General features: G+C 38.0%; 1 protein-coding gene and 1 long non-coding RNA gene across 3 annotated transcripts in view; one reads left to right on the forward strand and one right to left on the reverse strand.

The window, feature by feature from the left end:
• LOC105525719 overlaps positions 1 to 14,541 on the reverse strand; it is a 15,842-nt gene extending 1,301 nt beyond the window's left edge. Inside the window, exons 1-4 of the long non-coding RNA XR_001003967.1 lie at positions 14,489 to 14,541; positions 10,460 to 10,686; positions 10,030 to 10,137; positions 7,240 to 7,294 (exon numbers count right to left, since the gene is read on the reverse strand). This is a non-coding gene — a long non-coding RNA (uncharacterized LOC105525719). The remainder of the gene's footprint in view (positions 1 to 7,239; positions 7,295 to 10,029; positions 10,138 to 10,459; positions 10,687 to 14,488) is intronic.
• Positions 1 to 17,537, forward strand: part of SOX5 (SRY (sex determining region Y)-box 5) — a 1,042,185-nt gene that overhangs the window by 333,039 nt on the left and 691,609 nt on the right. The gene's annotated exons all lie outside the window — the stretch shown is intronic.

The following is a 17,537-nucleotide window of genomic DNA, read 5'->3' on the forward strand; positions in this document are numbered from 1 at the left end:
TATTTTTGAGGGGCTGGGACTGACCTTTCACTCAACTCCCCCATGTGTTTATTACTTTCACCTGCATTCATGCCCTCAAGCCCCTCTACCGTAAATCAATACAGAAATATAGGCTAGAGTCCCTGTGGTTAAAGGCTGAAAAACTCGAAACAAGAATTGAATTCAATTCAACAAAGAATTGGTATCTTATTGGCAACCAAGTACTTCCCAAATTTAAATTCAACTGTGTTTTTTGCTTATAATCTTTCCCTGGTTTCCACAACTGCATTTCAGAGTACTTAATTAGAAGATAAGGAAGCTGTAACCAAATAGTCCTGTGTACATCAGTCAGCCCAAGACTGGCCTTTGTGATGGCAGTGGCAGTGAATCAGAATTTAGCTGTTTGTGCTTCCTGGACCAATTTTTTCTCTGTTAGCTTGCAACAATCTGGAATTGAAAACTTTTTCCTATGGAAATTCTAAATTTCATCTTCACAGTTTCTCAAATTTACAGTTGGTAACTCTATATCATTAAGTTAATGAATTTAATGTGTAGTCTGATTGATGCATGTGTTGGATTAGGACAGCAAGCAATGCCTCTCAGCACTAGCTACATAGACTAACAGATATGAGAAGAACGACCCAAGTTCTGTCACCTGATTCATCACTGTTACTTCTTTATTTTATTTTATTTTATTTTTTTTAAGACGGAGTCTCACTCGGTTGCCCAGGCTGGAGTGCAGTGGCCTGATCTCAGCTCACTGCAAACTCCGCCTGCTCGTTTCATGCCATTCTCCTGCCTCAGCCTCCAGAGTAGCTGGGACTGACTACAGGCACATGCCACCACACCCGGCTAATTTTTTTTTTTTTGAGACTGAGTCTTGCTCTGCCGCTCAGGCTGGAGTGGCGCGATCTCGGCTCACTGCAAACGCTGCCTCCCGGGTTCACGCCGTTCTCCTGCTTCAGCCTCCCGAGTAGCTGGGACTACAGGCGCCTGCCACCACGCCTGGCTAATTTTTTGTATTTTTAGTAGAGACGGGGTTTCACTGTGTTAGCCAGGATGGTCTCAATCTCCTGATCTCGTGATCCACCCGCCTCGGCCTCCCAAAGTGCTGGGATTACAGGCATGAGCCACCGTGCCTGGCCTATTACTTCTTTATTACTCCCAGAATGGATCATGCATGTCTGTTAGTCACAATTTCCCGACTTTTGATTAACTAAAAGGAAAGTCTTGAATATAAGTAGCCTTATTTAAAAAAAAATTTAATTGTATTAGTCTCAAATGCATAAACTAGCTAAAGTTGACTATGGAAATTAGATATAGATGAGACTTAACAATCATTAACATATAAAATCACTAGTTATAATGAAATTCATAAAAAATTAAGTACATATAACAAATGGTACTTTCTTAAGAAGATAAATGTTGTGCCCTTCTTCTGGGTCTTATTTATCATATGAATTTGGCTATGATAATTACTCAGAGTAGAAGGCACATTTTAGCTCAACCTTTTTCAAGATATTATTAGTCCTGTATTAGTAGAGTACAGATTAACATAGGGTTTCTGTTATTTTGTTTTATGAGTTTTCATTTGTTAGTTGGTTCTTTAGTTTTGAATAAACAAGACACTTACCTTCACATATTTGAAGTCCGGTGACCTCTAGTAATTGGAAAAGATATGAACCAAAAATAAGCTTAGAAAATATCAAATTGTTTATTTATGTCTACTAATTGAATAGATATGAACCAAAAATAAGCTTAGAAAATATTGAATTATTTTATTACTCTATGCCTCTGAGCTGCTAAGCTTTACTCGTAAGATAGCTCTAAAGCCATCTTTCATAGGCTGTATGATTGTCTGAAGCTTGAAAAAAATGTTTTCCAAGCCACAGCAGAATAAAGTAGCAAATCAGAAAGATGAAGGGCCATCCAGAAGTCTTTTTAGTATGAGACAGTACAGAGGAGATTTTAAAAAGCAAAACAAACAAAACAAAAATCTCATGCAAATATTGCGGGCGTATAGACTGATCCAGTTTATTGTAGCACAGGGTTCTGTTATCCTCAGCACTGCTGACATTTGGGTTAGATAATTCTTATGGGGAAGAAGTTGACCTATGTATTTTAGGATGTTTAGCAGCAATCTTGGCTTGTGCCTGCTAGTTGCTACTAGCACCCCCTCTCACTCCCACCTCACTTGTGACAAACAAAATTGTCTCCAGACTTTGCTAAACGTCCCCTGGGCAGGGGCAAAATCAACCCCTATTGAGAACCACCACTGTAGCATTTAACAACTCTATAAACCTTCAGGATCCTTCAAAATATAATTGTGATATTCCTTAACATAACTATAAGCCATCAAAAGGTGATATCTTGGCTGGTGTGGTGGCTCACCAGCACTTTGGTAATTTCAGCACTTTGGAAGGCCGAGGTGGATGGATCACCAGATGTCAGGAATTCGAGACCAGCCTGGGCAACATGGTGAAACCCTGTCTCTACTACAAATACAAAAATTAGCAAGGCGTGGTGGCACACACCTGTAATCCCAGCTACTCGGGAGGCCGAGGCAGGAGAATTGCTTGAACCTGAGAGGTGGAGGTTGCTGTGAGCCGAGATTGTGCCATTGCACTCCAGGCTTGGTGACAAAGATTGCCATCTTTAGCCTGCTCTCTCTAACATGATAGGTAAATAGGTGATGTATTTTTAAGAAGCTACTGATTGAAATTTTTTAAAAATTGTGTTGTTTATATGGTAAATCTCAGTAATTTTAGAAATTCAAGTACATAGAATCCTTTAGATTCTTGTGACACTGAACAAATAAATGATCAAATATGATTTTGCAAAATATTTGCCTTCTCAATTATGCAATGAAATATTATGGGTCCTCTGGCATGACCCTTTCTACTGATACTAAAGTTATCTTTCTTTTCCCAAGCACACATTATAGAACAGTAGGCAGAAACTGCCCTAGCACAATAGGAAGTATGAGGAAGTTGGCCCCGGATTCATGTGTAGATTTGGACAGCCCAAATTGGATAGGAATCAAGAGTTCACGAAGCAAAGTTTCCCTAAAGATTGTTCTTGATCGTTTGGAATGCAAGTGGTGCCTTTCCTTTATTATTCTGAGTACATTTTCCTAGATAAAAGTCATGATACAAGTTCTGATCTTTGATCTGTTCATCCTTGAGCATGAAGAAAAATGATCCTATTATCCAGCTTGTTCTTTCCTGGGATCTATTTAAAAAACTGCCTGATTACTTAACGCCAAATATGCACATAGGTCTTTCTTGTGCTGGCTGCATTATATCTCAAGAGGGACAAATAGCAACGTTGACAATTCCTTTCACTGCAGTCTTCTTTTGAAAGTCCCAAATTCAGAGAACTCGCAAACCTTACCAACTAAGTGTTGCCTTCAAGAAAACGCTTATTACCCTCATTTGGAAAGACAACTGTATGGGTAGATTGTCCAAAGCTAACTTAGTTTAAAGTTTGCTTACACAAAGGTATGTGCAACTTTGGAGTCTGACTTGTCACTTAAATTTAACTTTTTCCCTTTTCCACATTTTGACAATTATTCTTTGATCCCCAGTTTTGTAATTGTGCCTCTGTTTCCTTAACGTAATTGTAATTCTTTGTATTAAGTTATGGTTTCTGTGGCATACTTTTTGCTTATTAATTTTTCATCATATTTGTCTTCATAATCATCTACAGTTTTTAAATTTTCTAATTTGTATTGATTAGATTTTTTTGATGTGCTTTTTATATTTTCATTGTTATTCATATTATTATATTGGTGAGGATGTTCTCTACAGTTTTTAACCCTTATCCTGTTTTTCTTGCATTTATTTAAACATCTATTTTCTCATTTCCTTTGCTTGACTATTATCTTGTATTTTTCTATTGGTTTTTACATTTTTGTCTTTCATCGTGAAGTTAGGCATAAGAGGGAACAGCTGTGAAATCTATGCTCTGAGAACAGTTTCTGAATATTTTACGACTTCAATCCCCTAAAGCCCTACTCAAAAACTTCAGGTGTCAACAACTCCACTTACACAGGAGCCAGACAGACTGGTGAGGACTGGGATGAACCCAAGGGCTCTGTGTCTCTATCACATGGTGGCTTCCATTTAATACCAGTAGATTGCTGCCATGTGGAAGGATGGGCATAGCCTTGACAGATCATCCAAGTTTTTTTTTTAAGTGACAGAAATATGGGTATTATATGGAATGTCTCAATTTCTAAATAGTGGAAAATACTTTTTTAAAAATGTGAACACTAAGGCTGAACAGAATACCAACAACACAGTGAGTGGTATGCAGGTACTTCTCAAAGCTATTACGGTGACCATGAAAGCCAGGTTATGTATGTTTTTCCCTTGCCAAGATATATAACCAATAGAATTATGAATTAAATCAGGAGGTTTTACTCACATCAAGTCATTCTTAGAGCCAGAAATCAGCAATATTTGACCTGCCTTCCTGTCCTGCGGAATGTCTCTCTCTAGCAACTGTGATCTTAATGATCAGGATTATTCCCTTGAAGGAGTCTTCCTTCTTTCAGGAATAGACTTACTTTCTTATTGTTAGTTACTTGAATCCTGAATGTATTAAGTATTAGTATGCTTCTCTTTGTGTCAAGAAATCGTTCTTACTTCTTTACAGCTGTAAGTGTGGCTCTGTCATTGTTCTTTGTTATTTTGATTTTGCTGCAACCTATAGAACTCTTATTAAATGTAAAGGAAATTTCTGGAGTTATCCCCACATTTCAGAAGCTCTGAAAGGTTAACAAAATATATTAAGAATTTTAGAGAATATTGTATGAATAGAATGTTACATAAACAGGAAGATGAAAATTGATGAACGAAGTCAAAAATAGGTAAGCCGTTACTGTCTTTGGAGAAAATATTGTAAGCCTGCTCACAAGATACCATGGTAGGTGCACAGGGAGAAAAATGAAAAAAACATAGGTAAATGAAAGCCAGGATGGAATGATCTGAAGTGGATTTTAGAAAGTGATTGTTCCTAGATTGAGTTGCGAATTTATTCAGAAAGTTTGAGGATAATTATAAAATCACAAAGAAACTGGTAACCCTAAAGTAGATTCCTAGTTCCTGAATACCTTTTGTTTTAGATCCAGCACTGTTCTAGGAACAGTTGAGGACAAATTGAAAGTAAATGGATGGGTTTTTTTGAATAGTTTCATTTATATATATCATTCAGTACTCGAAACAACCCTATGAAGTGATCAGGAGAATTATCATCCCCAAGGAAACTGAGACCAAGTAGAGTACATAATGTTTTCTAAGACACACAGTTAGTTTTTAGATGGGAGGAATATAACTGTGGGCCCTTTCATTCCTACTCTTTTATGCTATCCTGCCATATCAGCATTGGTAACTGGCATAGTCATATCAATCACAAAGGGGAATCTCTTACTCTTTGTGAGTGTATGTGTAGAGACATTAGATAAGTTTCTCAGTAACTGATGGTGTATCTTTCACTTCGTTGTGGAGTTCCTCTTTAATACTGGTTAGAACGTACAAGCAGCTAATGGTAAACCTCTAGCCTATACTTCCTTTTGATTGTATAGTATTTTCAGTTGGTTGAACCATATGCTTAAGACCTTTTCTCCCTAGGGTTGAGTTTGTGATTGAGCTTAGCAAAATTTAAACCCTTCATATTAGATAGGTGAGAAGTAAGAAAATCAGTCACAAAACAGTCCTGGGGGATTTACTTGTTTCATCCATTTGCAGAGTTTCCACTGATTATTATAAACATGTGGCTTGAAAACAGGAGAGTCTTGTTACTGAAGTTTAAAAAGAAAATAATTCAGATTTTCATCACTTTATATTGGTTACTTGAGAATACAGGAAGATATATTGTAAACATAAGAACACAGTTAAGTTAAAGGCAAAAAGATAAAAAGTGTATATACTTGGCAAATATTTACCAAAAGAAAACTGGTATAGCTATATTTTTTCCACTTTTACCTGGGTATACAACCTTTATTAGTGTAAAGTTTTTTCTTAAAAATCACCTCATATTTGTGGTTCAAATCAGTTATAGATTGTTTGAGGCCATATTTCTTTATCATACGAACTATTATTGAGCCATGTTTTCACCATGCAGTACTTACAAATTTGACTTTTTAATTTTTATTGAGCTATATTTTACATACAGTTAATTGCACACTACAGCCTAGGTTTTGATACATATACACACACTGGTGAAAACCATACCTCAGTCATGGTAGGGAATATTCCCATCACTTTTATGCCACTTTCCAGGGGGTCCTCCCCTCCTCCACTCCCAAAGCAAGCCACTGTTCTGCTTTCTATCATGCTAGTATTATCTGCTCTGGAACGTTCTATAAATGGTATCATATAGTATGTACTCTTTACACCTGACTTCTTTGATTTAAAATGATGTGTTTGAGAGTCTTCCATGCTGCTGCATGTATCCGTCGTGGTTCATTCCTTTGTATCGCTGAGTAGTATTCCACTGTATGATTACACCACAGTTTTAAAAATCTATTTATCTGTTGATAAACATTTGGGTTGTTTTTACTTTGGGGTAATTATGAATAAGCTTCTGCAAATTATGACCAATTACGAACAAGTGAAAAAAGAAAAAATAAATAATTCTAATGTGGCCATTTTAACTGAAATTTGGAGAGCAAGAGCAGCTCCTCTGAATAATGACCCTCTTCATCTACTGGTCCATCTCAAAGTAAGAGCTTCAACATGAAGTAACAAAGGTCAAAGCTGCCTTTCTGTGCACCTTGTTGGTTCTCTTATTTCTCTTAATCCCATGGAAGCCTGTGATTTAGATATATGGAAAAGCTCCTGATTTCAATTCTGCAAAAACAGGGAATGCAAAATGAGGACCAAGTTTTTTACTAGTCAGGTTTTGTTATTCAGCTGTTCTCTCAATTTTCAGTGCCGTTTTTTAGATTTATCTTGTCAAGAAACAGGGAAGATTAAGAAGTCAATATCATGACTATGTGCTTTTGCTATTGATGTGATATTTATTTATATTTATATGGAAGGAAATTTATATTACCAGGAAACCTCTGAAAATTGTAAAATTTGAGCTTTGTGTCAAGGCATGGTTCTTACCTTTTGCAGTGATCTAAGAGGATGTGTTACCCCTGGGATGGTGTTGGCTTTTTTTTTCTTTTGTTTTTATCATCTTCTAGTTTGAACCCTGATCTTAAGTGTGAAAGTTCAGCCTGACAGTTTGTCCATTTTCTTTCATTCCAGCCTCTTCTCTCTCTCCTTCCTCCGAGTCCCTCTCTCTCCAGCGGGTTGCACTTTTCCTGGGAGTAAACAGTAGATGTTACATATATTAACACTGAGCTGGGGTACAATGCGCCTGGGTGTACTCTCTGTGCAATTCCCTGGCAGTCATAAATTAATTAAAAGTAGACAGGAACCACAGAAAAAGAAAGTTCTCCCTTTTTCTCCCCCTCCCCCCCTCCTTTTTCTCTTTTTCTACCGGTAAATAGCTAGTTCCTTTGTTCCTGGCTGCACTATTTCATTTCTGCCATCATTGTCCTCATTGTTCTCAGAAACAGGAGGGGTCTGGGCCAGGAGCAGCAAGGTCTCAGCTAATGACGGGAAGTCTTTAAAGTTTGCGCTGCATTTCATCTTCTCTGTGGGAGTTTTAGGACGTATCCAGTGTTTGATCCCCACCGTGCAACTTTGCTTCTAGTTAATTAACAGATCCCCCATTACACACTCTCATCTAGAAGCACATGGGAGGCCTATTGGGAGGTAATTCAAGGCCAATCTGAGTGATGGCAGGAATTAGAGAAATCAGTTGTTTTAGGGCTAATGTTCAGGAAATAAAGATGTCCCATTTTAGGGATCTCATTTGAAATTTTTCATCATTTCTCTTTTCTATTAAAAAACAAGATAGAGGAACTGTTTTGTCCACATAACCTTATGATGACCATTGAGGGCAGTTTGAACTTAGAACTCTTTATAACTGCCTGGAATAAAAATAAAAAGGAAAAAGAAAGACAATATTATCAGATGTAGCAATATTAACAAGAATTTTGTTCTCCCTTTTATTGCTAGCGGTCTTTTTCCTGCCCAGCCTATTAGCCGGGTCACAACCATCCACAGCAACTTTTTCAGGGCACACAAGGCGGAATAGCTGGCAGGGACATGTCAGTAGTGGCTCATTTTACAGCCAAGACTGAATTATATACTTTGTTCTTGTGTTGTTGCTTTTGTTCCAAGGGTGTCAAAGTGATTTACAAATAATAAATGACATGGCTCAATATTAGGATCCCTTCCTGTTCTAGTCTCTTTCCAGATGAACATTGCAAAACAAAGCACATTTACCCAAAGTTAGAAGTTAGCATATGAGTGCCAAGAAAGCAGCCTCTGCTTTTCCTGACCATGTTTAGCCCAGGTTTTGATGGCGTTTGAAAAGGGAATGCCTTGTTTATTTTTTTTCTTATGCTTCTACAGTTTCCCCAGCCCTATGAGCAATGACCCCCTTTATCTAATGAATTAGGAGCTACTCCTGCCTTGCAATTCTCAGTTCGACACTTGGCAATGAGAATCAAACCGAGGCTATTTAGTGCAGCGGTAAATGGCCTGCCACATTAGCCCCCTGGCATGCTAAGCTATTAGGTTGTTTTACTGTTGTTAAAGTTACATTTGTTAGGTGGAGTTGCTGCCCTTCCACACAAACTCAGCAGTGCCTGATGCTGGTGGAGGCAGCACATGTACAAAACGTGTGCCATCCACAACCCAGGCGGTTAGGCGGTGTGGCTGCACTACAGATAAGGAGCGTTCTCCTGTCTGCAAAAGTGGGAACATGGATTGTTGTAATTTTTAAAACGGGACACTGGGGTGGGGGGAGAACCAGTGGACGATCATGGATCTTGCACTTTGTTGTGACTAAACTAATTATATGGGCTCGATTAACCATTCATTTATAGCAGTTCTTAAGTTAATCACTAATTGTCAGAATGCCATGGAGAAGGAAGGCCAGGGGTGAGGGGCACCAAATAAGCTGGTGTGGTCTTCTGCAGCAGGCCAGCAGCCAGTGCCGCACACACACTGGAAGCTGGGCAGAATCCCGAGGAGTTGAAAGATGAGCATGGAAATGAAGGAGAAATATTCAGGGTGCTTCAATGGTATGTATGTGGGGTGTGTGCATGCATGCATGTGTGAGAGAGACAGACACACACACGCACACACACAGAGAATATTTCTGCAAAGAAAGGAAGATGCCAGTACTATATAGCTCCATGCAGCCAGCTTGCAGGGTTGAGTTGGCATTTGGTAACTTGGTAGCGGCTGCCAGTGTGTGTGTGGTGGGAGAAGAGGGAATAGACAACAAGAAAAACACATAGAGCTTAAAAAAAGATGTAAAATGATTCACTTCATGCCATATGGACAAAAATGTTGTCACAAAAATAAGGCCAAAAAATAGTGCCAGGTTAGACTTTTAGTTCAAAAACATATGTATAATCATCCCCATGAACATGAATTTTAATTAGTATTTTGATAGAGAGAAACCAGATATTTTTTTAACCTGCTCTGTTCTTGTTTTCTGTTCCTCTCCCAGTTTTAGCCTCCATTAAACATTCATATACTGTATGTTTTGTGTCTGTATGAGGAAAATGCTTTATCCCTGGATTGGTGGGAATGCAAACATCTTGGTTTTCTGTGGCATACAAAATATCTTCCCAGTGGAGCTCGAAAGCAGAAGCTTATCACAGGGAAATCTACAGCTCTCTCTGAGACCCGGGCACACCAGGGAGGAAGGAAGCCATATGCCTTTCTCTTTGTCAGTGGAGACATCTGCACCCATTCGGTTCCCCAGATCCACTCTTCACACCCATCCACATCTCATCTCTCTGGGATGCCTTTTAAACATGAAATAAGTTTTGTATGTATGCATATTATTATGTGACAGGGCAGTTTTGGGGAAAATGGATGATCGTGACTACAGAGACTTTAAAAAATGGAACATGTAACTTCTTAATAAACTTTATGCTTTCGTTTTACTTATTAGTTACACAATACCTACTTCTTAAAAAGGATTTGAAGTGACAGTACTCATCGAGAGGTGCCGTGCTGAATCATCTGCCCTTAGCAAAGCTTTTCCCACTTTAAATGAGGTGCTTCGATTAGTGCACTGTATGTGATAATTAGATGATGAGACAGCAAAATGCTGATATTAGCAATGATTTTGCTGCTTAGGAGGCCATTCACACCCAGGTTCCCTCACTGCCCCACACCAAAAGAATGCAGGTGAATCAGGTATTTGTATTATAAATGATACAAATGAATTTTAAAACCTGGTATTAACAGTCAGTCAAATCCTGGTGCAGTAGCATTAACCTATTTCATATTCTTTATTAGAACCTCTGAGCTTTCGTCTGACCATTAGTGATAATTCAGTTCACTTCAAGGGTAAAGGGAAAATCAACAATGGTCTTAGAAAAGCTAAATTTCACCTCCCATGTAGAGTCTCTCAGAGATTTCTCAGACTTTTGTTTTTGGCAAACGTGAACACAGACATTCTTCATTTCTCCCCTCTTCCCTTCCTGGGAAAGCTCTGGTCCCTTCAGTTAGAATAATATGTCCCCCAGGCACTTGTTGAGGACATCCTCTTGGTGCTGGCAGGTTTTTCTGGGCTTGCTGTCTGACCTCTACTGTTTCCTCAAAGCATTAGTCATCATTCCTGTAAGGTTTACAACAACAGAACGAATGTGTTACTTGGACACACAGCAGCCTCAAGCCACAAACCAGGATGCACCCCGTCCATTACATAGGAACTGCAGGAAAGGTGGTCTTCACCTCATCTCCAGGCTGCCTCATTTTCCGAAGAGTAGGAAAAAGCTATTGCTAAACACATATGCCTGCCTTCAGAACTCTAAATCAGGTTATATTTGCTGAAAGCCGTCCCCAAGCTCTTGTGTCAGACTGCTGTTGGATCCAGTATATTCATTCATTCGTTCATTCATTCAATCACTATTTTGAAATCCCTAATATGAGTTCTAAATTTAAAGAAAGTTAAGAGTTGTTTCTTGCTATGAAAGTATTTGTACAGGCCGGCGTGGTGGCTCATGCCTATAATCCCAGCACTTTGGGAGGCCAAGGCGGGTGGATCAGCTGAGGTCAGCAGTTCGAAAACAGCCTGGCCAACATGATGAAACCCCAACTCTACTAACAGTATACAAATTAGCTGGGCATGGTGGCAGGTGTCTGTAATCCCAACTATTCCGGAGGTTGAGGCAGGAGAATTGCTTGAACCTGGGAGAAAGAGGTTGCGGTGAGCCGAAATCGCGCCATTGCACTCCAGCCTGGGGGATAGAGTGATACTCTATCTCAAAATAAGTAAATAAATAAATAAAATAAAATAATGAGGAAGATCTCTATTCACTATTATGGAGACATTTCCAAGAAAGAGTGTTAGGTGGAAATTTTAAAGAAAACTTCAAAGAGTATATATGGAATGCCGTCTTTTGCATAAGAAAGAAGGGCACATAAGAATAAATACATACGTTTGCTTATTTCTGCAAAAATACAGGAAGTATAAGCCTTAAATCAAGAAAACAATAATGTATAATGTGTGGGTGGGGAATGAATAAAACGGATGGGGATGGAAGTGAGTCCAGAGTTATATAGTTTTTTGAACCATGCAAATATTACATATGTTTTAAAAGTAAATTTGGATCGAAGATGAGAACATATCTGAGATGTTAGATATTAACTTGGATGGAAAGCCAAATGGTAATCATTGCTGATGGTACTTCAGGCCAATACTCTCCTAAAGAACAAAGAGAAGTGAAGGGGGAAGCACTTAAGAGATTGATTCCTACTGACTTGTACATGTTACTGGTACTATCCCACTATATTTAATCCTCAAACTTTACGTTTCTTTGATTCCTGCAACTAACAAGAAATTCCTTCCCCCTTTCTCCTACCACCACTTTTGACAAGAGAGGAGAATAAATGGAACTGGAACTGTCAATCATTTTTTCTACTTTTCTACAATCATAATTTGAGTCACAAATTCTTATATATGCTGGGAAGAGGGGATATAGAATCTGTGCAAATTATTTGCCAGTTTATAAGTCATTACAATCATTAAAAATATAACACCATTATAGGAAATATTACTTGCTTCCTAAGGAACCATACTGTCTTTCCCCTTTAATTTTTATTTACAACATCAACAAGGGCAGTGATGTACAGTTTTCTACTAATGTGTAACCAACTCTCCTGAGTGTATAACACGTGCTTTTGGAGTTAACTATTTTGGAGACAAGATATTAGCCATTGTTAAAATTATTTTAAGAAAATGAAAGATAACTCTAAGTAGGGAGAAAAACCTCTGATAATTGTTTATTTACTCAACTAATGGCTTTTCCTGCAGCCCAAAAGTTTTAAAGTTTCAAAGCTTTTTCCAATTTTCTGCCCTAAATGACTTTATTTGTTGGGTTGTTATAGTGCTTTTATAAAACAAAGATGTGGCTGTGTGTACCACTGAAAAATTGGCTTGTATTGGACCTCCTTTAAGCAGTGAGCTTTTAAAAAAATTACGGGTAGGCAAGCTGATTTTGGTGATGGGTTAGGTATAACTAGAGATTCATGTTCTCAAATTTTGGTCCTGATGTTCTCTTCCACCTGAGTGAAGGAAAGAAAGCAGGGGGTATGTTCGCGTCACAATGAGGTTTATACTTTTTATCTGGGTAGAATTTGTGTTCAATATTACCAAAATGTATGGATACCTACTATGTATCCTGCACTTGAGTAATTTCTTTTATCCAATGACCTTATAATTAAATAAGCAACATTTCTCCCAGGGGAGGCAGTCTGAGAATTCAATACACTAAGTAGAAAAAAGCTAGAAGATGGGAGAATGCTGTGTAAAGAGAGAGTGAGCACCCTGTGTGTTTCTAAAGAGAATGGAAGGTATTTATTAGGCTTAAGTAGCCTCTGTGCGGGTAAGGTTTTAGTTATGAGATAAGTCAGTGATCACAATATTAAATAAGTCATACCATTGCACTTATCAGTGCTCATGCAGTGACATAGTGAAAAAAATAATGAAGTAGAAGCATCAGTTCCCTATATCAAAAGCTATGAGATACAAGTGCTCCCAGCCAAAGAAGGCAAGATCTGGAATTTTTTAAAAATGTGGATATATAGAATAAATATGCAACCCTCCTGATAATGTTGGCTGATGAAGTGAAATTCACCAACTGTAATTCTGGCACAGAGAGACACACATAGTGCCTGCATACACACACACACACACACACACACACACACACATACACATACATCCTCAGAATATTCTTAATCATTTGCTATCTTATTTACATTTCCTTTGCTAGAGTAAATTCTATCATTTGAACTTTTAAAAAATATATTTTGATATTACTTAAGCGAAAGTAAGGAATAATGTGATTGGCTTTCAAATAGCTTATTACCATTCAAATACTCTCTAGATAATTTATATTTAAAAAGGCAAAAAGAAACCAAAAAACCTGTGTCAGCTTCCGAAACATTCTAAATGGAGACTTAGCTCTAAGTAATCAAAATTGCTTTAGTTGTGCAGAACAGCATTAAAAACCTTGTCCACTAATTGAGTGAAGCGGCACAACTGAAGCAGCCTTGTCCCTCATTAGATGATCTTGCAGGCACTGTTTGTCATCCTGGGTTGCTGGGCTCAATCTAACAGTACTGCTGGCTCAAATTAATGGTAATTCGTTATGACACACTATGTCCTTCCAGTGAAACAACAATGCGAAGCCAGTGGGGCATCTGTCTACCACTGCTGCTTCTTGATCTCATTCCTTTCCACTTTAGTTCAAGCGACCACCTTTGCATAACGCTTGTAAGTTCTTTAGCTAACTGGTGATTGGAGATGCCACCTGCCTGAAGAATTGCATCCAGTTCTCTTCCACTACTGTCACAGAAAAAGCATCTCTAACAATAGGTCGGGTCAGTCTGAAACGTGATGACATTTTCTAAAGGAAGCAAAACTCAGTCATACGTATATGTTTTTTGTTTTTGTTGTTGTTGTTGTTTTGAGATAGGGTCTCGCAGATAGGGTCTCGCTCTATTGCCTGGGCTAGAGTGCAATGGTGCGATCATAGCTTACTGCAGCCTCGACCTCCTGGGCTCAAATGATCCTCCCGCCTCAGCCTCCAGAGTAACTGAGACTACAGGCACATGCCAACATGCCTGGCTAATTTTAAAATTTTTCAGTATAAACGTGGACTTGCTGCATTGCTCAGACTGGTCTCAAAGTGCTGGCCTCAAGCAATCCTCCCACCTTGGCCTCATAAAGTGCTGGGATTACAGGTGTGAGCCACTGTGCCAGGCCTGGGACTTCTTTTGGAATGTAAATACCTCACTTGTATCTACTCATGGGGGATATTAATAAGAAATCTTGAGACACAGTGTTCATGAATGTGATCTAAATCCAAAGATAATGAATGTTTTCTGACTCTTTGACTTTGTTTATTCAATACCTTTTGGAGGAGACTTTATGTTTATATGATGAGCGTTGCTGTTCAAAATGCTGCTTTTCTAGTCTTAAGAGCAGGCAGAATGCTGGAAAATGTTCTAACAGTGATGCAATCAGCCACTTCCTCCTAGCAACTCTAAATAGTGTGTTTGTATCAATCAGTTTATTGTGTTCATTCAAATAATTTCATCTGTCTGGAAGGATGACTCAACTCTACACATGAAGAAGCATCTAAATAGTATCTGGACATAGCTTTTCGTCTGAAATCCTCAAATTACCCATGAATAGAGAAAAGGTCACATATATTGACCAGTTGACTCTGCAGTATTGAAAGTAGTGATGCTTAGTCAGTATGGGGTGCCAGACAGTTGTATCACCCACTGTTTTCCCAGGGTTCAGCCTTAGTCTCACTGTAGGGTGTCTATTCCAAGCAATATGGGCACAGTGTGATTTTAACATTAAAGGCCTGCCTACCACCATACCATGTATTGTTTGAAATCCCACAATTAGATTCAATCCTCTGGGCTATATTTTAAAAAAATGTTTCTTATAGCATAATCTAATTGCTTGGAAGAGCTAATATATTACAACTAGTTTTCAGTAATCATTTATTCACTTATTTATTTAATGTTTATTTCTGTTAATCCTATCCCCTCCCAAAACATGCTCTAACAAAATCCTTCAGTTCAGAACTAGTTCCCATTTCCTCATTTTGCGAAATTCTTGGATGAAACCTAGATATATCTGCTTTTACATGGTAGTTTGTAACGTGCCTTGATGAACGTCTACTTTTTCCATTAAATCTGCTCCACCCACATTCAATCTTCACAATTTCAGCGAATAGTAATTCCATCTTTCTGTTTGCTCATTTTAAGCATGTGGGAGTCATCCTTGACTCCTAGCTTTCACTCATACCCCTGTCCAGTCCATTGGCAAAACCTCTCTGCAGAAAAAAAAAAATTCCACATTCACCACTGCTACTCTGGCCCAAGATCATATAAACCGTTGCCTGGAATATTATTAAAATAGACTCTACCTACTTTAAGCCTATTCTTAACCTAGCCCTGGAAATAAATAGGGACATTTTTGGTGGTCAAAAGACTGGAGCAGTACTACCGGCATTTCATGGGTCCAGTTTAGAGACACTAAATGGACTGCCATGTGCCTAGTGGGGGGAACAAAGAGGAGCTGTCCACTCAAAATGCCATTAACAACCTCACTGAGAAATATTGAACCAATTAAAACCTAAGTCACCTGATTTTCCACTTATGCTCGGACCTCCATATTGGCTTTTAATTTTTCTAAGAACAAAAGCCAGTATCCTAACTATGGCCTTGTAGGCCTTACACAACCCTTGCCTTCTCCCTCACTTATCTGACGTCACTTCCTATTACTCTCTCATTCACTCACTCCATTGCAGCCATTCTGAAAATACAGTATGCCATCATGCTATTTACTCTGTGTGAAAAGTTATTTCCCCAGTTTACACATCCCTCACCTCCTTACTCATATGTCTTCCTTTCTAGTCACCCTGCTTAAAATTGCAGATCCTGCTCTCAGATTCTTACCTACAAATTGTTTTTGTCTCCAAAGCACTTATTGATATTTAATACATTCTGTTGTATTCTTGTCTTTCTTTACTCACCAGACTGTAAGCTGCATGAGAGATTTTTGTCCGTTTTGTTCCCTGCTGTGATTACATTGCTTAGAATAGAATCTGGCATGTGGTAGGTGTTCAGTGGGCAGTTTTTGAGTGAATAAATTTAAACTTATAACAGCCTTAGGTAGTATTGCATTAAGAAATGGAGATTTAAAAGCTCACAGAGGCTAGTAGATTTGTCAAGAGACACTTAACTACTAAAAAGAATGTACACATGTTCTCATGAATACATTTATTCATCTACTAAGTATTTTTTAAAATCTTATTTGAAGTCAGGCTCTGTTTTAAGTGTTGGAGGTAAACCAATGAACAAAATAGACATGGTTATAAAACAAATTAATTTTAGAGATGGCAAGTGCTATATAGGAAAGAAAGGAAAAGAAGAAGGAGGAGTGATGGATGGGGTGGAGGAGGCCTTCATGTGTTGTATTTTTTTCACTATAACTTGACTAGTTCATTTCCATATTAGTAACAATTACTTTATTTAATGCATTAGCAAACACTTGAAAATAAAATGGGGAATTGATACACAGGCATATTTTGAAGAGGTTATGTGATATATTGGGAAGAAAATGAATTTTGACATCAGGCCATCCTGAATTAAAATCTCAGCTCTGTCACATGTGATCATGGACAACTAAGTCCAACCCAATATCCTCATTTGTTAAGTGGAGTTGACCATGGGCACTTGACGGGGTAGTTGTGAAATCAAAAACCAGTGTAGATAAGGTGTCTAACATGAAACACAGTAAGTCAATACATGTTTTCTTCAGACTTTTGGCTGCTACATAGGGAAGTGGAGTAAAATGTGATATAAATACAAAGATAATGATAGTTTTCTGACTCTATGAGTTTGGTTATTCAATACTGTTTGGAGGATACTTCATGTTTACATGATGAGCACTACTGTTCAAAATGTTGCTTTCCTATTCTTAAGAGCAGGCAAAATGCTAGAAAAAGCTCTAGCAGGGATGCAATTAGATGCTTCCAATTGGATGGGGTGCCCCAGTAGAGATCTGTGTGCTGTGGTGGAAGACTGGGTATGAGGGACTAGGTGCCAACTTAGAATCTTTGGAAACTTTTTTTTCTTTTACCTTATTAAAATAATAACATATAACCTATATATGTTTTGTCACTTTATTTAATAGCCCTTTTATTATTGAGAAAGTTATAACATTTCTTGGAGAAATATTTAGAAAATATAGTTTAGTAAAAGAAAACAGTAAAAAATTCCTATAATTCTGAATTAGCGCTGTAATATTGTGCATTTATACTTTCAATCATTTTTATATTATGTATGAATGTGAGTGTATCATTGGTTATATAAAGTACAAATCCTCTGATTATTTCCCATAGTTAATACTTTGAAACATTAATGTTTTGGAAGAAAATT

The sequence above is a fragment of the Colobus angolensis genome, unplaced genomic scaffold, assembly GCF_000951035.1.
Source record: "Colobus angolensis palliatus isolate OR3802 unplaced genomic scaffold, Cang.pa_1.0 Scaffold550, whole genome shotgun sequence".
Taxonomy (NCBI): Eukaryota; Metazoa; Chordata; class Mammalia; order Primates; family Cercopithecidae; genus Colobus; species Colobus angolensis.